This window comes from Plectropomus leopardus, chromosome 7 (assembly GCF_026936395.1).
Source record: "Plectropomus leopardus strain MGB_pleo_1.0 chromosome 7, ASM2693639v1, whole genome shotgun sequence".
In the NCBI taxonomy this organism is placed as follows: Eukaryota; Metazoa; Chordata; class Actinopteri; order Perciformes; family Serranidae; genus Plectropomus; species Plectropomus leopardus.
Window position 1 is genome coordinate 30,530,424 of NC_142182.1, and position 22,061 is coordinate 30,552,484.

General features: G+C 39.1%; 1 protein-coding gene across 12 annotated transcripts in view; it reads left to right on the forward strand.

Moving 5' to 3' along the window:
• The window catches only part of LOC121950808 (pleckstrin homology domain-containing family A member 5-like), a 112,989-nt gene that overhangs the window by 18,819 nt on the left and 72,109 nt on the right, over positions 1 to 22,061 (forward strand). The window lies entirely within an intron of this gene.

A 22,061-nucleotide genomic window follows, 5' to 3' on the forward strand; every position in this document is an offset into this window, starting at 1 on the left:
GCATTTATTGCCCAACTGTTGGGTAGTGACTCTTCTGCTGTCAGGGTCCTCTCCCACGCTCTGTCCTCGGATCCGACCGCCCCTGCCTAAACAAATATTTGAACTCCATGCCAAGTCTCTCATTGAATAATGTATACCTGCTGTGATTGATATTGTACATTTGTGTTTCTCACAAGCCTAATGGCATTGCTGGAGTTACCATAGGAAGAATGTGCCATAGTGTGGTTGGAGTCACAGCAGACGTACTAAAATTGTTGTCCCTCATTACAAATTAACACAAGCTGTTTGTCTAGCAAACACAAAACCCTGGAAAAAACAAACTGCTAAATGTGCATCCCTTGATCTAAATTGGTGCCTTGGAGGCACTGCATGTTTTCTGCTTCCCGGAGTTCTAGCCGTCTGTTTGAGGTCAGGTGATTCACAGATAGCTGAAGAGAATATAACATGGCTGGGTTTGGTATATGGCCTTACCCCAATCTCTCACTATGGATGTTTGTCAGAAACCTAGTAAGCCTGTTTTTTTCTATAGCAGAGCCAACATTTTAGGAAACAGTTTGTTCATCTTGCCCCTCCTTGTTCAAAATCTACTTGTTTAGGCTGAGGAGATTTGCTAAAGCAAGTTTACTTCGTAAACAAACATGTTTTATATGTTTCTTTATATTAATTTACTACCTACCTTCCTTCATAAAACAGTCAGAAATCCTGTGCTTAAAATATTTAAATCCTGCATTGTTTACTTTGGCTTTCTTCTTGTATAGTGCATTTTCATTTTCTTTTTGTTTTTATAACAATTTATCAAACTGTTACTCCACCTTGCATTTTGTAGGAATGTGTCTCATTTTACTCGTGGCTTGTGCATGTTACATGCAACACATTCTCACACCCAACCAATTACAGATGCTTGGTCTGTGGCCCTCTGTATCAAACTGTGACACTCAGGTGCCAGTTTTCAATGTTTGTAGACTGCATGTCAATGTATGCTTGTTACATGTATGTTCAAAATAAACTTGATAAATGTATGCAGTCTCTCTCCAAAGTAATGTGAAAACATAGGTTGAAAACTTTTTACGTTTACTTCGTTCGGTTTAGGCAACATAAGCTAGTGGTTAGGTTTAGAAAAAAACATCTTGGATTACCTTAAATAAGTGTGTTGGTTAATAATGTAATGTATAATGCCATGCAACATACATGACATTCAAGTGATGTACATTGCAAGCAGGGCATGCTATATATACTAGCTCACTATTTTATCATCAAAATAACTCAGAATGAACAGCTGGCTCTTGGATGAGAGTCTGGAGTTTGTTTGACCCCTTGCGCATCAAAACGTGGACTTCATACTTCAGCAGTTGCGTTGAGCATTGAGATATGTTGCTGCCCAGTGCTTCTCATACTGCCACTAAAAGGTGCCTCAGTACTAGGGATGGGCGATATGGACATAAAATAATATCGCAATACATCAGGGTATTTTTGCGATGATATTAATCTTTACAACATGAAACGGAGAATATTTTATTATAAATTTCAAAGATATACACTTGCAACAAAATAAGTTTTAAAGTTGTATATGTGACTGTTATGTGACAATAACTGTTGCTCGTTCATATACATATACATAATTTTTTTGAGGTGCCGTGACCATCACGTAGGTTTACATTAGGACAGGCTTATAACAAAATTACCTGATGACACTGATTCCTGTGTGCACACGGTGAGAGACGAGAAGGAGAAATGCTGTGCTGCTGCCGCTGTGCTGCTCGGAGCTGCTGACAGTTTACTCAGCGATAAGTCACAAAAAGAGTTTGACAAGTCCAGGGCTGATCATAAAAGATTCAGGATGCCCAGGCCACTGATTTTACACTGCTCCTGTCTAGTAGCAACTTTGCTTTCAGCCATGCTTGTTGCTGCCGTGCATAACGGTGTGACGCAATTATGTCAACAAGTCGAAATATTGCCATTATAGCAATATGAATTTTTCTTTTCCTATTAAAAGTTACACCAGTATTATCATGGACAATATGATATGGCACACCCCCACTCAGTACATCAGTATCTGATGTGGAGGGTAAGTGTTGGTAGGAGAATGTCAGATGCCATGATACAAACAACATAGGTTCGTACTTATCAAAACATCTCTCTACCTTGCCAGTAGTGGTTTAAAACCTCATTGGCTACCTTTAAAGAGTAGGTGCAATAAAGTGATCTGTTGTCTTCACACTGCATATCAGCTCTGTGCAGCTTGCTTTCAGTTTCACTTAGAGGGTGTGTGAGAGTGTGAGAGATGATGCCACAGTAGAATGAGCTGACAGGGGCTTCATAACTGTAGTAATGGTTGCACCACATAGCGATCCATCAGTCTAATCATCTGTCAGGCCTCTGCAATATGTTTCTGCAGCAGGAAGGATGAATGTCTCTGGAAGTCAAGACTCTGGTTTAAATATCAGCACTACTTGCTCAAGGATAAATGCAGCCTTCCCACTTCTGTGCTGCTATTCACAAACTGATGTGTGCAGGCATTCCTCCTCCTCTCGGGATAAAAGGAAGCCTGCTGCTTCTCACAGCAAGACCTCTGCTGGTGGCTCGGATAAATACACCCTCAACTTCAACAGTGATGTTATGATTGCCATGTCTCTGCCTCTGTGCTTCTTGAGTAAGGTAGTGGGATTTAGCTGAGAGCGTTTCAAGACATCTTCCCTGTGTGACAGCTTTATTACTGCCTGCCACTGGACTGATGATGGTCCTTATTGAGTGTGTGTGTGGGTGGCATGGTGTGTGTGTGTGTGTATGTAGGGGTGGGAAGCATAGCTGGTATAAATGTCACAGTGGTAAAGAGATGAGCCATGATATTTGTCACATCGCATAAAATGATGTCAACATCAGTGTAACTCACTGTGTGTTAAAGGTACAGATATAATACATTTGATGTTTTTTCTTGGACGGAAAACAAGCAATTGCATTTAATCTGCAACCATTTTGATAAATAATTGATTGTTTCAGTCATTTTAAAGGCAGAAATGCCATTTTTGTAATGGTTCCAGGTTCCCAAATGGGATAATTTGCTACTTCACTTGTTTTTACTTCATAGTAAATGGAATATTTTTAGGTTTTGGACTGACAAATCATAACATTTGATGAAGGCACCTATACATGAAATGGTTAATTAATATTAGAGAAAATAATCATTGATTGTGAAAACAATTGTGCCCTAGCTTTGATTTAACACTCAATGCAAAAAGCAGCACGTCCATGACTGAGGGTAAATTATCCTTATTAAAACTTTACTGCCACATAGTTTTTTTCTTTGACTAAAAAAAATGAGACCAATGAATGCTATACAAATACTCAATTTTAGATGATGACAGACTGTTGCTTTACACACTGAAAACTGATCAGGAATCAGTAAGGGAATCATCAAAAAATCTGACAGGTTAGCAGAATGGATAATGACTTTGGTATCAAATAAATCTTTTCAATTCACATTTCCAAATTCCCAATATATACAGTATATTGTGATATACATTGTAGTGTATATGTCTCTGAATACTTACATCCAGGGTTTTTGTTATTGTTTTGTTATTGTTGATTGGTGGTCGTGGATTTGGGGACCCCTTCATAAATATTGAGTATGGATCCTTTTGATGTAAGTTGTACTATTTGCTTGTGTTTTGGTAGGTCTTCATGTACCCACAATAGATGCTGTTTTATTTCTGTATCAAATTATCTTATAGCCAGTTGGTCTCTTGAATGTCTTGATTCCACAGTACCCAGAATAAAATAAAAGACTTCACCTTTAATTTCGTTAGGCTCGGTTTTATAAACTGGTGATGTCATTCTCTCTCAAAGTAACACTTCTACTCTTTAGTGAGAGTCTGTGTAGGAAGCTTCATAAATAACTTTCAGGTCTCTGAGTATTTTTAGTCCCAGTCAGACCTGATGTGCATGATTTAATGTGTCATTTTCAAATGCTTGATGAATGCAGGCCCTGGTCCTTGATGCTACAGACTTGCATCTGTTTGTTTAAAGAAGCTGAAACCTTCCACAAATCTATGAGAAGTTTCTGTGTAGTGATTTGGAACAAGCTGTAAGTGGACTGTAAGATCTTGTGAGCTGTTAGATTCGCCTCTCTGCTTATTTGTTTTCATTGTTTATTTATGGAGGAGGGAGGCTCATTAGTCATTCAGTGTGACAGTGTAAATGTGTACACAAGAAGTTTGCTCTTTGCCAAGAATGAAAGCACAGCTGAGGCTGGCTCACAGCCAAACTTGAAATTGGCTTTACCCTACCTGCAGTCAAAATGGCAGTGTTCTTATAAACGTGTTCTTGCCAGGACAGTGCCTGACAGGAATTGTTGTATTCTTTTGGCAGATTGCTCATACATCTTTAAGCTCCCAGCAACATCTTTAAATAATGCGGAATATAGATTGATTTTTTTTACTGTGTTAAAGTGTGACTATTCAACTTGATAATGCTCCACAAAAAAAAAGTCAAAAGGAAGAGAGGGAGAACAGGTGGCTAAAAGCAAATCAAATAAATCTCACACTCTAGTGATACAGATGTGAAATGGAAATGCTTGTTATGGGTGCTCAGTTAAAGTCCTGTTCATTTTTTTGTGTAGACAGTGTTAGGTTACTGGCAGTTGGAGCATTTGGTTGGTTTAGTTGGGCATTAAACTCTCCCAGTAGAATCATGAGTACAAGAGATGAGTAACTCTTTTAGAAAATATTTGGTTCTCCAAAATGTGTCTCCAAAGTAGCATTTTGCCAAAATGCATCGGGGATGTCAAACATACAGCCTCCGTGCTAAAACTGGCCTGCCAAAGGGTCCAACTCCGCCAGCCAGAAGACTTTGCACACCTAATATTGAGGCTTTGTAAAGTCTCAGGCTCGAGACACACAAAGCTGAAGGTCGGCCTATGGTCGTTGTTGCGCCGTCCCTGAGTGTCTGTCGACCTAGTATTTGTGGAATGTCCTGCACCGCTGGCACTAGTCAGCCCTCGTTGGCTTTTTTGCAAATCCATCATATTGAATGCTGAAAGTAATCACATTGAAAGTAATCAGTGAAAGTGAAAGTAATCACATTGATTGGCAGTTAAAATAACAATTAATCATTTTATAGATTGTGCTGTCAAAATATATGCAATATGTTACTGTGAACTTTGAGAACAAAAATGCATTTGTTATTGTTTGAAATAAGCAAAGTTTTAATTTTTTTTTTCAAATAACAATTGATTAATCAATCATTAATTTTACCGATTAATTGATTAAAGGAAGTGCTAACAATTTGCAACCCTAATCTGTGTAGTAAAAGGATGGAGGTTTGAGTATTTACTTCTTAACTCTAAAAAAAAAGGTGGAAATTTCTGAGGTGTTGTTGTTTATAAGTAATTATACAAGAGTTTTACTGGTCTGGCTCACTTGAGATCAAAATGGGCTGTATGAGGCAAATGAACTAAAATGATTTTGTGACCCCTGAGATATGTAGAAACTAAAATTCAGTTACTGGTGTAACTAGCAGTTTCCAGCTTTTAAAATAATTTCACTTCTGAATTATGGGTCAATTTTGGATGAAGTCAGCAACTACTGGTACTGATTCAACTTGCTAAATTTTCTTCCTTGGAGCCAGCCATTCACCAAAGTAACACACAGACCTATTTGACATGCTCGACAGAATGTTGATTGGGCAAGACATCTGGAGCCAGGCCAGGCAATATCTGTTAGAGACACAGACACTGATATCTGTGTACCTCGCTGGTCATGTGTCTTGTTGTCCTGATGATGACCACAGCTCGCCTGAAATCTGTTTCAACAAACCTGGGTAGAGGCACTGTGGTGTTGTCTAAGGCATTTCAGATTTTAGATGGTGCGTGACTTAAAAGCACCACCAATACAACATTGTAACTCATGCACTCTGTCTCATATTGTTCCTCTTGAAGCATTTAGCGGTCGTTAGGTAAAGCCCTGCAGCCACATTGAGCCAGAAGGTTGTTGATTATGTTCCAGCAATGTTAACAGAGCTATCCTTGTAATGAGGTACTAATAGACCCATGTTGAGAGCTTTCCTCAGGGAAAGATTAGAGAGGTATGTGTAAATTAGCTTTATATTCTTATACTCCCACCTCTCATTGAAACACTGCACACAAACTGACAAAATAAACCTCAGCTCAATGCAGTATGGTTATGGGCATTAGCGTGTGTTGCTAAAGCTAATTTTTAAAGGAAATTGTGAATTAATTATTGGCATAAATGTAATAGATCAGGGCTTCCCATTTCCAACCTCCATCACACTCATATTGCCTTCCTCCAAAGACAGAATTAACAGTCTTAAGGTGTACAAGGGCTCATTTCCCTCTTGGATGAATTTAGTGGTGATGTGACATCACTAATAACTAACACAAGAAGAGATTAGTGTGTCTACTGAGAGAAGAGCAGACGTGCAGCTTGGTCACTGCCAGGGAAAAAGCATGTGGGCAACAGTCGAACAGAGATGAAGCATTACAATAAATCTTCAACAGACTTTCTCTCACAAATTAGATAGTGGGCGTTTTTGGACTGGAGTTAATTTTTTATGGTTTTAGGAACCCCCCTTATTTGTTGTGTCCATACCACAAGAACTAGGAAGGCTCGTAGTTCTTAGAACAGTGTTTTGAGAGACTTTTTCAGCTCCCGTTTCAAAGTAGATACTCTCCAATCAAGAGGAACTATGAGTAAAGTAATGTGCAGAAATTGGTCCAGGCCTCCCGAAGTGTAGGTTGATTGATTGAACATAGCCAATTCAGCACTGGCAACAGCTATTTAAAAAAAAAACATGTTATCTGTGTAAACCATAAATGTATAAAGAGAACTGGATACAGCGTTGGAGGCATGGCCTTGTTCATTCCTTTAAGTTGCTTGGTGGCAGATGAAGCCAAAAAAGACTTTTTATTCGGGCTATGAAATTACCTTGACCTTCCCTGTTGTGGGAGCAGGGAGCAAGCGCGCCAGAGACTTTTGCTGGCTGAGCGTCTTACATCTGCCAGCCAAGCAGCTAATTTTTCAGTTTTCACTGCCTGCTAACATGCATGGGGATAAAAGATGTTTAATCATGCTGCTCTTCTTGACTTTTGCATGTTATTGGACCAAATGGAGCAACTCCCGATAGTGAAAAGAGTTATTTCTCTGGGGTTTCCACTGATTAACAGATGTCTTTTTTACAATGTAAGTCTTTGGGAAAAAGGCTTTTTTGGCCCCATGGCGTCACCTGGCAAACCTGGACATTATAATCCCAAGTTTGGCCTCTATGTAAAATTGGTTTTAAAGCCTAAGTGCTGTTCTTGGAGACTTGGTGTGAACAACAGACTTTACAAAACACAAACAGCTGGTAGCACAAACACGGACATTGAAAGAAATCACTGACAAATTGACCGACAGTGGGATCCAAGTTTATTGAGTGTATATGTGACGGTGCAAATAAAAGACAATTTCGACGTTAAAGCGAAAGTGACGTTGCTACACCAACCGCTAGTCTGCTGACAGCGTGTCATTTCAGCGTTCCTATAGACCAGGGTGTCCAATCTGTTTTTAATTAGGGGCCAGATTAGGTAATGTGAAAAAACCTTGGGGCCAGCTGTTTATCTCATCACAGGCATTTTTTAAAAAAGTCACGTACAAATGACGTCAATGCAACAGTTTCATCTTCAGGTGAAAAAGTATTCAACTTTTCACCGCCTCTTAAAGCAAAAGTGGCATCCCTCCTGGCAACTTTATGCGTACTAGAGCCTGACCGATATGGAATTTTTGAGACCAGTACCGATTATATACCAATTACTGTTTTGATATGGTGATTTTTTAAGCTGGAATGAAAATAGATAATTTCTACGTGGATTGTGCACTGATTTTGCACCGATATGACTATGCCAAAGTACTCAGAAGGCTGCTTTCTTTAACAACTTATATTCAACAGTTTACTTAGTGAATATAACACACAAACAATAATAAAGAATAAATAAAAATAAAAATCAGTACTGAGAAAAAAAACCCTTGAGGGCATGTAGCTCTCGGGGGAACTCCCCACTGGGCAGTTGTTATCAGGGTGTCCCCAGAACTGTTTGGTCTGAAAACACCCAGTATTAATGCTGCACAGTGTTATTATGGAGTGTCACAAATGTGTTCAAACCAGTGACATGCTACCAGCATTATTTCCCTCCTATCACAAATTCTGTTGCTCCCTTTGTGGTTCTCATGCAACTTTAACAGTCACCACCCATATCAGGAGTGCAATATGCATGAAGATATTGAATCATACAGTATTGCTCAAGTTAATCAAACATTCTTATAATGCAACTAGTATCTAGTATCAGTGCTGTGCTGACAGACTGATTGTTCCTGTTAATGTGGTATACCTACGTGTTTCTGTAGCTCATATAGTTTGCATTTAGGTGCAGTATTGTTTTACACCAAAGCAGTGGATATTTTAACAGATATTTGCAAGCTTTTGTGGAACACAGGCTTTGCAAAACTGTTTTCTCTATACCACAAGAGATTTTCTTTTGTTCATCTAATGTGACCTAACAAGGTATGGCATTTCTTTTTCCTTTCACTGAGTTGAGGGGGCTGCTTTTTATTTGTTTTGTTTTTTATAGAAAGCATGCTGTTTTGTTTCATAAAGATCGCAAGTGTTTCAAGATTCCTTGTAGGTTTTGTGCTTACGTTTTAAATGGTTTTCTCATGCTTTGGACCTTTAAGTGGATTTCAATTACCACCTTGTTTTACAATAAGTCTTGTTTATACAGAGGGGGAAAACAATCAGGGTCTGTTGGGAACAGGTTCATGCTCTGCCTGCTGACTTTGTCCCCTTTCCATCTCACTCTCTTCAAGAACAACCTGATGCTGTGATTAAGGGACACTGCTGCTCAGACAGACGTTATTTTGTCCTGAGATAATCTGCCTTTACCTTATTTAGAACTACGCTGAAGATAATTCTGATTATCCATGAGTCATGGAAGTCTGCTAATCCTGTTAACATGTGTTTTGTATATGGAAAAGGCCTATGTCACAGCTCCTGAAGGTATTTGGCATGAGGTGCTGTGAGGCAAGGGTTTCCCTGGGTCTACTGCAGTACTCTAATCAACTAATGAATAGAGAAGGGGACCGAAATCTGACTTAAAATGGGCTTGAATACACTTTTGATGTGTCCTTTTTACTGACATTGTAATTCACTGCAAAAAGAATAGTGAAGGTATTTTGTGTTGATGTTTGTTTATTCCTCTATTTTTCCTGCAAGACATGTTTGACTTTGAGAGGATGATGGCTGCTGGCTTGGCTTTCATCTCCTGTCTGAAGTATGACCCCTTGTTCTTTTAAAAAACTGTCAGTGGCACAGGAAACTGGAGTTCATCCCTCAATTTTGCTTACTTAAGGTTTAATCCGTGCCCAAACTGCTGAAGGTGCCAGTCAAGGATGGGACAATATAGGCTTTTTAATTGAGGATGGGGATGAAAAAGACTTACAATAAGATCATGGTGAATTTCTATTACTAGGATTATTGTGAATATCGTGCCCAGCAGCACCCAAAGACACTGCTGTGCAACCAACAATAAAAGAGACTGCAAAACAGCCTGCATATATACCAACTTCAAAAGATGCCAGATGTAAATCAAGCATTGGCATATTTCATATCTGAAGATATGATGTCATTTCAAATAGATGAAAAGCCTGTTTTTTCAAAGATGGTTTGTTTTTCCACAAAAAGAGATGTTCACTAAAAAGATCTGTGTCCTACCTTTGTTTCTTTGTTCGTTTATTTAGATCATTATTATCATATTATTATTATTCCTTTTATACCATTTTAAGAGTTTCTGGAATTTTTTGATTATTTTCAGGATAATATTGTGAATTATTTGCAATTGTTTGGCCAGGATAATGGTGACATGAAATTTTCATATTGTCCCATGCCTACTGTTAGCTCTTAACTTAACTATTTTGTAAAATGAAACCATTAACAAGAAAGCGGTTATGAATGTTCATTGGATTTCAACCAATCCTTTAACTTTAATTAAAACCTAAATAGCTGTTGCTAAGCTTTTGCTCATGACCATCACTGACCGCTCAAGACTAGCAGAAGCTACTTGACAATATAAATACATATTTTTCTCAAGTGGAAGATATTTTTATAGTAAAACAATAACAAAAAAAGGCAAGAAGATTTAAGTTGATATGTATAGCATGGTAAAAAACAAAAAACACTAGACTTAGTAGACTGTCTCAGATTGAGATAGATAGGGAACCCAGAGGCTGCAAGCCATTTGGTCTTTACACACTGGAAACTTGGCAGCACTTCCTGTCTCTTTATTTGTGATATTGATGTACAATATATCAGGGCACGGCTGAAGCCTGGAGAGCTACATCGGTGTTTCAGAGTGACTTTCTGTTGTTTATAGATTTGTTTTTTGGGCTTTACTTGACACTTACCTCCCACTGAAATAATGTTGTTTTCCAGCTGAGTGGGATGCAGTTAGAATACAATCCAAGACCTTGAAATCTAAGACCATTTTTCTCTCCCCAAACAAGGTGGCGTGTCCCAATGCTTTATAAAGCAAGCAGATGTCTAATGGCTTTATGTGGTTGCAAGAAGGATTGTGACACTGGTTACTTTGGTCTTTTCTCTACACGACATTTTTGAATGTCTGTCTGTCGTGGGACAGTGACCCCTCTTATTGAAGCTGGGTATCGTTTAAATTACAATACCAATACAATTAACAGTATTCTTAAAGTGATACCAGTACCAGTATAGTACTTCTTTTGATACAGTTTTGTCCCCAGTTCATTTGGTACCCATCGTGTAAATGGTCACATCTAGCTGGGTGAATGGCCACCATACAATACACACACCATGCAATGACTGTCTGTGAGCACAACAATGAAAATTGCCTGTTTTTCAGATTTGGATACAAAAAAGACTGAATGCAGTGTAATTCTCCTTTCTACTGGTAGTGAGCAATACACTGGAGGGTAGTGACAGTTCAGTTCATTTCAAACATGCATATCTTACTGGTCAAAATGTCTGCATTTTGGGTATGACTTTAGTATTTAATTATTCAAAAATGCTGCAGTAAAACTTGAAATAATCACAGATGTACTTGGGGCTCTAATAAACAAGAGTATTATGGGGTTTGCTGATACCAACATGATTTGATTTTTAAATTGAATTTCTAAAATATGCCCATGTAGAGATGAACAGGATATTGTTTTGACTTGATCATTGAATAATCAAAATGCTCTCCCATTTTATTCAACCTTCATGACCATTAAAGTATAGATTATTGAGTTTACAAGGTGATTATGAGGTGCACCTGAATGTATCATGAGGTCCCTGACTGTGAGCGACAAATTTGCCTCTGACACAGGCAGTTTTTTTTCTGTTGCATAATTATTTTTGTACCAACATTAACCCACTGTTGCGGATAGCCTTTGGAAATTTACTGACCAAACAGAAAATCTACTCATATTTGGCACTTGGTGGTGCCAATGTCAGACCCTGATTGAATATAGCGCTTAACTGGAGAAGTTTGCATACTACGTGATACTGGGTTGTTCTAGCTGATACCTTAAAGGTGTGACGTATACAGCCCTACCTGCTATGTTGCTCTGAGGTTTATCCCATGTTACATGATGTGATTGTTATGTCTGACTGTGTGGATAACTTTAGGGGGTAAAGCCAGAGAGACCACAGTGGCAATTCAGACATCTATTTGTGCTGACCTTAACATTAGTGTCAGAAATAAGGCCAGGGATGGAGGCAGCCAAAAATGATAGCTTGTATCACGTTTCATGACCTTGTGAGGAGTTGACTGACCCTGCTGGACCCTGGAATTGATCAGCCGATTGACTCTGTATTAAGCAATTTGAGGTGAACCAGGCATGAGATGTTTCTAGTGTCCTTTTGAAGGTTATCAGGGCACAGAATGACTGAGAGGAGACCTCTGCAGACCTGTGACTCAAAAGAAGGGCCACATGTTAAAATTGGCCTTGGGGACCCCACAGTAGCAGGTTCAGGTACCTGCGGGTGAAAATGAAGTGATACTACTTGCATGTGAGGTGGAGAGAAAGTGGAAGAATGAGTTGATGTTATTTGGAGGTCCTCATGAAAGCATTTTTTTTTTTTACAGTGCTGGGGTTGTGTGTGTTCGTGAGACTGATTGTCGATGTGACATTTCCTGTTTTATTTTCCTCCAGCGCCGCCATTAGCAGAATGAGTTGCACATCTATGCGTGCAGCGGAGAGATGAAAGGCACTTTGATCTGAATTATTTTGAGGTTTCCTCATTGGATTGAAGATATTTTCAAAAATTAAATGTAGGCTATACTTTGATCAAGGTTTAGTTTTTGACATTGTCTGATTGAGTTTTAAGCATTTGTCTATTCTTTGATCTAAATAATTTCTGTGCCTCAGTGGGAGTTAAATATGCATGAAGGAATGATTGTTTTAAAAAAATGAAAATAAAACCTCCTCATGGGTTCATGTCAGAGGCCATGTATGTTACCTGTAGATTGTCCTCTTGTCTGATGCAAACAAAAGCATTCTTAATACTCTACTTTTAAATACTTTTTTGATTTGCTTTGCATTTGACCAGGCAAAATGACAAGATAAGTCAGCATGTTTTCATATGTGTTTGACACTTACATACATACTTATTTACTGTCATAATTTATAAATGTAATCACTATCTGCATATTTCATGTCTTGTTTTACTCTAGTTTGTGTATTTGACAAAAATAATAATGAAACATGAGGTTTTTGCATTCAATGATCGCATTAGTGTGGACTCTCATCGCTTAAAGTAAGCAAGACGCTGATGTTGGATATTTGCATGTTAGGAAAAAGGTAGTTGACAGCAAAAAACGGGTCATTTCTGCTTTGGATTTGTGTCTGTCTACCCATAAGCCTTCTCCTCTAAACATAGACAAGTCTTAACAGTCAAGCAGCTGTGCTTGCAAATCTCCTTCTCTGTGATTTCTTTGATGAATATGCATAGATTTACTGAGATCATCCAAGGCCTCCTGTTGGGGCTAATTGTTTATGCCTGCATGCATCCCTTTGCTCATCTCTTGAAAGGGCTTTTCTTTGTATCCCTTTCCAGCTGCAGGGGTAGCTGACTGTGCTGTTGAAAGTGAGAAATAAGCATTGAGATTAAGACCAGACGTCAGCCTACATACTATTAGTGATTTTTGCTAACCATGTGTAATTGCTGATTTTGCCCAGCAGAGGGCCTCAATGTAGCATGACATAAATTCTAACATGACAGTGAGAATAAGGAGGTCTGTGTTGAATTTGTGTTTGATTCATTGGAGACTCCATTTCTTTCCAAATGTAACATTTCATCTCACATATTACACTAGCATTATTTAAGCATTACTATCAAGTATTGGTACAAGTAAACTTGTTTTCATATTAGAATTGGAATCGGAAGAGTTATTACCAAGTAGGTTTTCACTGATAAGCAATCTGCTTTGGTCTTTGGTGCATATATCGCACAAACACATGAGGAGAAAATAAAAATAAAGGCAAAGTACTACAACAGTCAAAAACATACATATTAATAGAAGCCTTACAATATGAATATGAAAAAGATACTATGACATAACACGACTTAGCAAATATGTACAATATAGGTGTTTCAGAGTGAGAAAGCTGTACATTTTTGTGCAGGACATGCAAAAAATATTTATCAGGAGATGTTTAAAAGTTCACAGCATAGTAGCTTCTATATCTATTTTTTGTGGTTGCACTCACTAAGTAAACAGCAGCCATTTCTCTCTAAGTTGCACTGTTCCAACAGATCTTCTGTATTCTTATTGGAGTCACGTGATTATGTTGTTAAATTTAATATTGAGGCATATTATCTGTACTGTTGTGTAACTGATGACTGTAGCCATTTGAGGGCAGTGTTGGATTTTGGCCATGGCATCCATAATCTCTACAGACATTGTAATGACAATTCAAAACTTTACTCCCTTTGAAATATATGTCTTTTACAGTGTGTGTAAATGAAAAATGAATTTATGTGTGAGGGGTTTTTGGTACCTGTTGGACAATGACGCGGACTCTTACTAATAGCACATTTTCTGCTTTTCTTTTTCTCTCATTCTTTGCCCCCACTTTGTGTGCTTGTTGCATCATCAATCCAGGTAAGTGCTACTTAAGTGCGTGTTTCACTTAAAGAATAAAAAGCCTTGCCTCTGTCAAGAGTAGGAGGATGACTGGGTTCATTTCACCTTGAGGTGTTCACAGTAGAGTTTGGTGTGTCCAACAGGGAACATTTCTTCCGACTGTCTTGCCATTCCCCGCTTCTCACACCGTTGCCAACTCTATTTTTATGGAATTATTACTGTAGAAACAGTTTGTTGAATCCTTTTTTGCACGTCTGTGTAGTTTCACCTTCCCTGAAGGAAAAGTGGGCTGCATTTGTCCTTTGGTTTATATTTTGTTTTGTCAGCTAGGTTGAAACCCCCTTTCCTGTCGTTCCGAGTAATTCCCTCCCTTCTTATAATCTATGTGCTTGGCGAGAAGTTGATGTATTGCCTTTGTGACCCCTTATAACTCTCCACCTGACACATGCAGCTGTTGGTCAGACGACTGCAGCCAGGAGGAGGCTGCAGCAGAGAAATTTACAATAGATTTTCATGGAGCTCGTTTATATGAAACAATATCATCCCTATACAGTAATCATGAAAAAGCTGGACCTGACTGCTTGGTTGTAGGCGTGTTGAGCTGTAAAGCAGAAGGATTTAAACCCAGACAGAAGTAGCTTGTTGTTCTTTTTCTCTGAGGATTTGAGTAATGCAGCTGCACCTACAAAAACAGCAGTGGGTGACCTAAGAGGAGACACTCCCTGTAAAAGTGATATAAATTTGGCCTCTTTCTCTGATGAGTCTGTTTTATAGAGCAAATACAATTGTGTGAAATACTTTGTTGTTCAGCTTGTCTCTGAGATGATGTCCTCCAAATTTAAAGCTTAACTTCATGCTGTAAAGTCAGAATTAGACTTTGCTGATCTGGAGGAAGAATATGAGCATAGATGACAAGAGGGAAGATTCATGAACGTGCCATGCTCGTGTTGGATTGAGTCACTGACTCAGTTGACTGCCCAGCACTGAAAACTGTCCTCAATTTGTCAGCTGTGCCTTCCTCTGCACACGCCCAGCCCTTGTTTTAGAGTGGCATTGATTGCCCCCATTTCAAATGTGGATTAACAGGGTGTTATAATGGAGTGTCAAATCAGGATGTGGGAAAGCTCAGTGCAGACATGCCGGTAGTTTTGGATGCACTTAGGCCCTGCACTCTTATTTTATTTATTAGCTGTACTCACAAGTTAATCTGCACCTTGAACTAAAAATAGCCAACTGTGCTGATGAGGTTCATATACAGCAGTAGTCTGTGCACGTTTTTGAAACTGGTTATCAAACAGAAATAGCCAAATATTTGAAATGCTATGAAACTGTGATTGCACATGACTCAATGTGAGTGTGGAGCAATCATGTCCCGTGTCAGTGTTTTTCAGCTTCACTACTGCTTCTCTGTGTACATCTGTAGGCTTGGATTAGGGTGGCTGACAAGACAGCATTCAGGTTGGAGTTTTGGAGCTGTAGCCAATCCATTTCTTCAAGGATTCAGCAGTCAGCGTGACGTCTGGTTTGTCTGTTGTTGTGTCTGCACAGAAGTTTGTTCTTCTGTCGGGTTTCGTGTACAGAACTGCTGTCTTCTGTACTTTTATCACTTGCTGATCTTTTTGCAGTACCATTTTAGTATGTTTACCTGCTACTAACAGAGTAGTAGTGTATGTTTCTAATGGTTCTAATGGTTGTAGTATTTTCAATTCAGTAGTCTGTTATGTCTGTTTAAACTTTGAAAGCCTAATCAGGGACCGGGGTTGCAAATTAGCTGTGGCTTGAAACCTATATGCATGGCCTCTACTTTGTATTTTTTATGAAGCAATGTTTCATGCATTTGTCCCTGTCAAATAAATACGTAAATAAATAAGTAAATACATGCACATAAAAGGTAACCATAAGACAGGTCACTGAAAGGTCGAACTGATTAGGTAACTTAATATGTTGTTTATTAACCCCTTAAGACCTGAGTTAATTGGTCTGGTTTATTTTAGGAACATAAGAAAAAGGCAATGAGCAACTTTGCAAGAAATGATCTAAGAAATTAATGAAAGTTATAGGAAAATGTCCTGAAAATTATCAAAACGCAGAAGACATTTCTAAACAGTGCACTAAAGTATGTTCCTGAAAACACTTAAACATTAGTATTTATTCAGCGCTGCCTAGTTTGGCAGTTTGAGAGCAGTGATTGTTATGATTGACAGCTTGATGGAAACCCCTCCGCTCTGATTGGTTGTTTATGGTGCTCCACGGTCGATTCCAGCAAATACCATCACAGACAGGAAGAGGAGATGATCTGTCACCTGTATATATTTCAATTTATAGGGACAGTTTCAGCAAATATGACACAAGATTATTTTCATAAAAGCTACCGACTGTAGCTTTAAGGCACTCCTACCCCACATGACTGAAACTGTAGACAAGAACAGGAATATGTGGTCTTCATAATGTTTGTTTAGTCATCTGCTGTTTGCTTTCCTGCAGCCTGAAGCTGATAATATTTGACAAGCACGCAATAAAAGTTTTTTTGCTTGCTCCCTGAAAGCTGGTCTGGTTAAAAAAAAATAAATAAAAAAAAAAAGAGCCTTGTGAAAATTATGATTGCAATCAACAAATGTACATGTAACTGTGAGGTAATGCTCATGCTGTAGTAAATATCATCCTGGATGATTACAAGCACTGTGTCTTTTAGTTATGAAAACAAAACAACAGTGTTTACTCCACTAATCTCCCTACTTTCAATTTTCAACGCGAATAACTTTCTGAAGTCGTACATTTACATGAACTTCCTGTGGCTCTCGCTTTCCCTCTTTGTCTCTATAAGTATCTTGTTCTGTCACTCTAGTGGCTGACCCACTTCTGCTGGTCATCTTTTTTATAATCAGTTGGACCGATGTCTGAGTGAGGCAGTGCTGCCCCATCTCTCTGCTCACGCTAGCAGCTATCTTTGCCTGGGGACTAGAGGAACTAGAGCTTAACAGATCCTTTATTGCATTTCACTGCAGCGTCAGTTAAGTGCTGCCGTTCTCTAAATCTCTCTGTCGATCTGGAATTAAAGTCTTTTTCCTTCAGCTGCAGTTGCGGTTTTGGCTTTTCCTCCAACTACAGTATGTCCATACCTCTGCCTGTAAAAGTTCTGGATGATGGACAGATCAATAACGCCCATCACCATGGGTGGTATTATTTGTTTGTGGCTGTGGTTGATGAGATTGGATTTTTTCTCCAATATTGAGGGCACACACACACACTCCTCTCTGTCACACGCTCTCTGTCAGTGTGACACACACACTCACTCGCTGCAAAGAAACTTTCCATGACATTATTGGTTTTATCAGAAGTAGGCCAAAGCAGAAGCCGGGCCCTCTGGCAGGCCTACTGAGCATGCTCAGCACTGCTGAAGGCTCTGTAGTGGATCAAAACCTCATTCTACTACCACCACATTTCTCTGTCTCTTTTTGTGTGTCTGCTACAGCAGAGGCTCATTGAGCTAAACAAAGAGTCCAGACCCCATGAACAAAGACAAAGACAAAGAAAAGCAAAAAATCCTCATATTTGAGATGCCAAACAGTGTAATGTAGTATGTAATGTTGCTTGTAAAATTACTTAATAGTATACTAGGCAGGATTTTTCGAATAAACAATGTATAGACTCATGCAGAATCCCTCTCAATCATCACTTACAACCTGGGACTCTGTCCTCTGCCTGTATTTTCTTCTTTTGCTTCTTATTTTCTGTCTGGACATTTGTGGGTGTGTACCCCCACAACGCTCAGGTGAGGTTGGAGCTTTAGAAAAAGGTAGCAGCCAGGTGCCAGGCCATAAGCAGCAGGCATCTAGGAGGAAGCTAAAAAAAAAATTAAAAACAAACAAACAATGCCCCCCAAGACTGTATCTGGGGTTGGTTTTTATTTTTTGCTGGGGAGCATGTTTACAAACAGTCCTGACAATCCTGCATTGTATACCTTTCAGCATTGAATTGGCTATCTAAACATTTGCAGATTCATTATCTAATGGTTCCCGCTCTTTTTTATTCATAACCAAGGCAAAACTAACTCAGTGGTTTAGTATGCAGGAAATGTTAGTTACTGCTTGATTAAACGCTCACCAACTAAAGTGTTAATGAGAGCCAACCCCAGATTCACTCTAGTTTTGGAATGAGCTTTGTCCACTTAGCATTTTGCATTGCTATGTTTGCCTTTATTCAGCACTATGTCTGCAATTTTTATAGCTTCCTCTTGAATGCATGCTGCTTATGATTTGGCATGTGGTTGCTACCTTTTAATTAGTCCTGACCTCACCTGTATGCTGTGCCTAGGAATGCTCTGAGCACAGCAAAATAAGAAGAAACTAAGAAAATACAGGCAGAGGGCAGAGTCTTTGCACATAAACACACCACCACACACTTCTAGTGGGTCTTAAATGTGAGGGATTACTTTTGTATGAGTCACTCTACTGTTTTTTAGGAGAATCCTGTGTAGTATGCCTTTACTAAAGACAAATTTAGTTTGCAAGTTGGTTTCGTCTTCCTTGTTGAGTGGATAGGTGGAAGATGAGAGCTGATGATGATGAGAGAGTGAAAGAGACAGAATGAGGGGCAAGTTTAAATAGCCTGGCAAACCCAGGTCAATAATATCAGGACAGGTGACCCCTCCCATCACAACGTGGTGAAAATACAAGGACAAAACACAGACAATAGACGGAGAAGCGTGGTCAAAAGGCTGTAACAGTCTAAAATACTGAAAGCATACACTATGTAGTAAAACAATCATTTTTGGTAAACTGTATTTTGTCCTGTACTGCACAAACAAGTTTATCAATGAACCATTCTATAATGCAAGGAAATCATATAATACATGCATTGTCTGTCGTCAGTCAAGGCACAATGTGCAAGTTAGATTATTATCATTTTTCTTAAACATGGGTTAAGACTCAAAATGCAACTTTAGAATTCCACTTCAAACCTCAATAGGAAAAGCAAAATGTTTCTTTTACGATTTAACACTTACTTTTGTCTTTTCTATGATATTTCAGGAATTGTTCCCCCCCATTCCCAATTTTTTTTTTTTTTTTTTTTCAGCTGTGAGTAGCTCCTCCATTTCCTCTGTGCATTACGTTCAAAAATCAAGCATTAATTGAGTATACACACTGCATACTCAAAACTTGCTTAGAGGCATTATGGAACTGGGGCACAGTGAGTATCTCTTCACAGTTGTCTTCTTTTTTATGTTTAAGAGCTTTGTTGAAATAAATACAGTAAATTTGTTGCTGTAGCATGCATAAACGTGTGCTAAAGAGCATATCAAGAAGAAACAATTACAGTAATAACAGCACAGAGAGAAGTATAAGCTCCAGTGACGTATTTTCAATCTCTCTGTCACTCCATCAGGCCTCTACAGTAGCTATTGCCTCTGACTCTCACTCTCTCAACTAATGTCCCAATGTGTAGGTGCACCTGTTGAAGCGATTCTGGGGCTGTGACCAACTAATTCAAAAGAAATTCTTTACCATTTCAGTTCTTTGTTCCCATTCAGATGCATTTAAGCAATTAGCTTGGTTTCAAATAACTTGGTGTCATAAAACTTGAGCCTTTTTATTGTGGGGTGATCGTGCTGTTGTGATCACAGAACAATTGTGTTGAATAGACAGTTTTCACTCCATTCTTTAGCAATGAAGGAGGTTGAAAAAGGAGCCCATGGAGGCAGTAAATTGTCCCCTTGGTTGTGATAAATGTAGATGTGATGCAGATCTGAAGTCATTCCCTGAGAAGATAAAGTTTTGATTGTTTAGAGGATCAATGTTATAAAGTGAAAGCATACATAACTAATCTTTTATTTCTTTTTTATGCAGACACACAGTTCCCGGGGTCCGTAGTCGATTACATTCACAGCATAAAGTTCGTCTCTGCTCTATTGCTGCACTATACTGTATATTGTAAATATTTGTGCGGCAGAAGCATATTCTGCATCTGAAGGCTGTTCTCCATAATCAATCCGAAGCTGCAGCATGATCTCAGGAGGGGAATGAGCTGACAGAAGGGGCGATGATACATGCTGCGCTCTGTCTCTCCATTGCTGTATAATCATCAGTTTTGTAGTTGCTCCCCGTGTTTGTGGATGGGGTGTTGGTGTTATTGGCTCTATCAAATCAGCACCACGGCCTACATTATCCACTCCCAGCAGGCTCATTACACCCAAAGACAAGAGTTGATACATTCATTAGGCTCACAATGAACTGTGTGCATCTTTTTATGTGTCCTCTGTGGAAGCTAGAAGTGAGTGAGGCCTGACTTATAACAATTCTCTGCTAGCATTTACCGGCAAGAAGTGTGAGAGGATTTGAAAGGGTCTGTGTAGTTTTACTAGTGTGTTTTACCTCTGTGAATAAGAGGCCATGGTTTGTCGTGCATTCAGTTCAGAGTTATTTTTGTATTACGTTGTTTACATAGACTGTATGTTGTTGTGCCACACACAGCTATGTCTTCAGCTAACCGTGTGATGAATTTTACCATCCTTTCATTAGATGATTTGATGTCGAAGGCCTTGATTTTCTTATTATGCTCTGCAACTCAGTTCATTATTGAACAATGTATGTCTACTGTGGCTATAGTAAACCACCATAATATTCTCATACACCCATTTCATATGAGAGAAATGCATATCTTCTGAACTGGTCTACTGAAAATATTATCAACCCACGTTTGACCCACTTACCGTTTTCACAGGTTAATCTCCTGTCATACTGTTCACAGTCTTGAGTCTGCTGTTGTAATTCTGCATACATTACAGCAAACCCACAGTAATAGCACATTTTTATATTTGCTTCGATTGATTCATACCATGCTTGAGTATGGTTGTCCCTCACCCTGCACTCCCCCGCTGCTCAGCTTTTAGTAAAGTTGTTCTATATGCATGTACACTTGCGTCATCATCTACATGACATTTTTGTTGTGCTACAAACTAGAAAAGGGCACTGCAGAAAGCCATTGCTGACCCAGGGACCTTCATCACCAGGGTCCAGCAGGAGAAGTTCTGCTCTTGGCCAAAGAAGGAGCCGCTGCTGTCGGGCTCCGAGCTCTCTGGAGCTCCCACTGGAGGTTAAAGGCCTTAGCAAAGCTGGATCTGGTTCTGTCTACAGTATATCTGCTATCTGATATAGAGGCATCAGTATTAAATTGATACTGTTTCATAACTGGTTCAAATCTCCTTGTAGTTACATCAAATAGCAGTCCACTTTGTGTTTTGGACACAGTACATATGAACCGTGCTGAAGCCCACCTTTTCAAGTGGACTTGAGATCAGCGTACCATGCCTGGTATGGTTCACAGTGTTCACAATAATCAAACAAACTGGACTTTGGGTGCAAGTGTGCTCAGATCTGGGCCTGGGTCCCTAAAGTGAAAGCCTTCTTACACACAGAACTTCATGAATACTACCAAGTAACTTTGCCTCTGCATGCTTATGCTCTCTTGCTCTCTGTTGGTTCTCAGGTAGACATTTCTTAAATGTCAACAACAAAATCCCCATATCTGATTGAAATACCTGTCCACCAAAACTCAGTAATCTCCAACCCGCATTCAACCCATGATGTCTGTTGATGCGTCATCAGGGTGGGTGGTACATGTTAACCCACTCAGATGAATGGCAGACTCAGATCTATCTTGCATCACTTCATTTATCTGAAAGCGGCATGAGATGACATCTGTAAGAGACTTTGCAGACACTGTGTCTCTGTGCCAGTTTGGGAGCAAAAGTAAGAAGGTAATTTCCAGTGTAATTGCAGCTATAGTGTTGTCATGCACATCTCCTCTTATATTCATATCCAGAGGCATTTTTTAATCTTTCTCTGCTAGCCCCAGAGCCTACCATTTATAACTTGATCAGATTCCAACAACTTTTGTAAGTTTTATACAGGACCCAGTT